Raw genomic sequence first — 3,121 nt, forward strand, 5'->3', positions numbered from 1 at the left:
ATGCTAGTATAAATGATTTATTTTATTTTATTTTTTATTTTTCTTTAAGTATTTTTAAACATTCTTAACCATTAAGAAAAAAATTAAAAAAAAATATAAATTCACTAATAGTCACTTCCTTAATCATTAAAAAAAATAAAAATAAAAATAAAAATATATGAAAGGTGGAATTAATGGGAAACTTGTTGTAATTGCATATATACATGGTGGTAGTCATCATGGGTACATGCAGGCCGGTCTATTTGAGAGAGAGAGAGAGAGAGAGAGAGAGAACTGGGTCAATGTAATCTAGCTCTTTTGTGGAATAATGGCACCGTTCCATTATTTGAAGGGGTCCAATTTAGTTGCATTTTCAATGCATATATATGCATGCGAGTAGCACTAATGCTTAAAAGAATGTTTCACAGGCCCATTAAATAAATTAATAATAATCGATAACCTCAGAATATTAAAGGGTTGACAAGTCTTGCACGTTTTTGGTGAAAACAAGGACCAGTTCACTTAATTTCTCTCTATAAATAGGGATGTGACCATCCAACATTTCTCATTCCCTCCAAAGCAATATTATTTACACAGATCGGTACAAAATTAAATGCAGAGATAGATCATAGCCTCGGATATGATGAACTCTAAGGTTTTCCCTAAGTACGCCATTGTAACTCTAGTCCTGTTGGCTTTCGCTTGTTCCTTCGCCTCTGCCTATGACCCCAGTCCCCTGTAGGACTTTTGTGTTGCAATCGACAATCCTGCTTCTGCGGGTATGTACACATTATTATTGCTACATTCTTTGATTGTATTTTCTGCATAATATCATGTGTATATATATAGTCATGATGATAACAAACTTTTTCTGTTCATTCTTTCTGTAGTATTTGTGAATGGAAAGTTTTGCAAGGACCCAAAGCTTGTCACTGCTGATGATTTCTTCCGCTCGGTGAACATTCCCGGAAACACCTCAAATAAAGTGGGGTCGAACGTCACCGCTGTGACAGTGGAACAACTACCAGGCCTCAACACCCTAGGCATATCCTTGGCTCGCATCGACTTTGCACCACGTGGCTTAAATCCTCCCCACACCCACCCTCGTGCCACTGAGTTTCTTGTAGTCATAGAAGGTACTCTTCATGTTGGCTTTGTCACATCCAATGCAGATGGTAACCGCCTCTTCACCAAAGTTCTAAACAAGGGAGACGTCTTTGTGTTCCCAATTGGTCTCATTCACTTCCAGTTGAACGTCGGAAATACCAAGGCCGTTGCCTTTGCTGGTCTGAGCAGCCAGAATCCGGGGGTCATCACCATAGCCAACGCAGTCTTTGGATCCAATCCTCCCATCAATCAAGATGTTCTCACCAAGGCCTTCCAAGTGGACAAGAATGTGGTTAACTATCTTCAGAAACAGTTCTAACTAATTTCCTAAACTAAAATCATAGATTTCAAGAGATATTTGCAATAAACCATGAGACGGTGGTGTGATCAAGTTTGTCAATGTTTCCCAACTTGTAACCTCATTGAAATTATTTTATTGAAATAAAATGGTTGTCTATAATTTACAGTCTCTTTGTTATAATCATCAACATGTGTGATTGGACTTAATTGCATTTTGAATACGTTGAGACGTCGAGAGATATCACTTAATGTAAGGGGCCCCGGCCTTGCTTCCCCTATCTTTCCGGCCCCAAGGCAAAATATACAAAAATAAATAAATAATAATACGAATGAAAAATATATTGCACATGAATTTAATGTATAGGATTCGAATGAATTTATTTCTTGAATTGTATAAAATAAATGTCACGGTAATTCTTAGTCAATATTTGAGGAAAGGAAAATAAAAAAGACAACAACATTTGCGAGTTTGTTTTTGGATTGTCCGAAGCAAAATTACAATATTAATTGAAGGAGTCGAATTTGTATGGTATTTTCAATATCTGCAAGTACTTGTAGTTGTTAAGAATGGTTCTCCCCATTAGATAAACAACTTTATTAAAAGCTGATCAAGAATCTACCAAGTTCTGCCTGATGATCCTTGCAAGGATAGACAGAGACCGATTCATGAGTAACTCCCCTAGCTACATAGTATAAATCTATCAATCAATCACTTCTAAAAACACAATGACTAAAATACTTCATGGATATATAGTAGTACTAGTACTGTATATATAAAATGGAGATCAGATCCTATTCTAGGCGTGATCAAGAGCCACTTGGTAATGGTTCTATCCTACATGTCACGTTGATTCGTGATGATCACTAAGATATGTTTTTGCAAATTCGATTGACAACGAAGATTGTCTTGTATATGTTGTTTAGCACGATGATATATATATATATATATATATATATACACACAATCATTGGGAATATTTCTGATAGGAGGAACTTCATGTTCTAAGGTCCATTCGTTGGGAAGAGAGATATATTTCCAATAAACCATCTTTGGAACTTGAATATTAGTATCTGGGGTAAAACACTGGATCAAAAGAGTTTTTCTACCAGTTGATTTTACAATGGCTTTTGGATTTAAATTCATTTTTAAAAGACGATAATAAATCCAAAAAATAAGAGCGAGAGGTTTGCTTCCCTCAAGCATGTCATAACCAGAGGTTAAAATATTCAAAGTTAAAACTTTAAGAATATTTTTGTCATCCAAAGCAAGAGTTAAATCAGGAAAATAATCAAAATGAACCGGTCCTTTCGAGAGGGATGACTGGATCATTCCAAGGATACTAGTTTCAAAATTATTGAATTTAGCATCTCTTAAACAAAATAGAATAGAAGCATTGATGCATTTCCTTGTTAAAGGTTTGGCAGCAATTTGAACAGAACTAATATGCAAGTATTTGTATCCTCTTTTCAAAAAATCTTGAAGATGATCTTTTGAGAATAGGTAACATTTTTCTTGAGATTTTGAAAGAACATAGGTTTGTTCAACCGTTCTAACATTAAAAGCAGTATTGAAAGTAGTTTGAACCCAAGAGGTTTGATAAATAGAATTTAAATCAATGCTTCCAAAGCAGGTGAAATAGCCTCTTCGAAAGAGCAATCTTCTTCATTAACCATGTCAGGTGGCATAGTCGATATGGAACTAATTGAATTAGATCTAAACCTTCTATCCATTTTG

At 35.1% G+C, this 3,121-nt stretch overlaps 1 pseudogene; it reads left to right on the forward strand.

The window, feature by feature from the left end:
• Window positions 1-600: 600 nt before the first annotated feature.
• On the forward strand, window positions 601-1,545 carry LOC121240262 (annotated as a pseudogene).
• Window positions 1,546-3,121: the final 1,576 nt, after the last annotated feature.

The sequence above is a fragment of the Juglans microcarpa x Juglans regia genome, chromosome 1D (assembly GCF_004785595.1).
Source record: "Juglans microcarpa x Juglans regia isolate MS1-56 chromosome 1D, Jm3101_v1.0, whole genome shotgun sequence".
NCBI classification, from domain to species: Eukaryota; Viridiplantae; Streptophyta; class Magnoliopsida; order Fagales; family Juglandaceae; genus Juglans; species Juglans microcarpa x Juglans regia.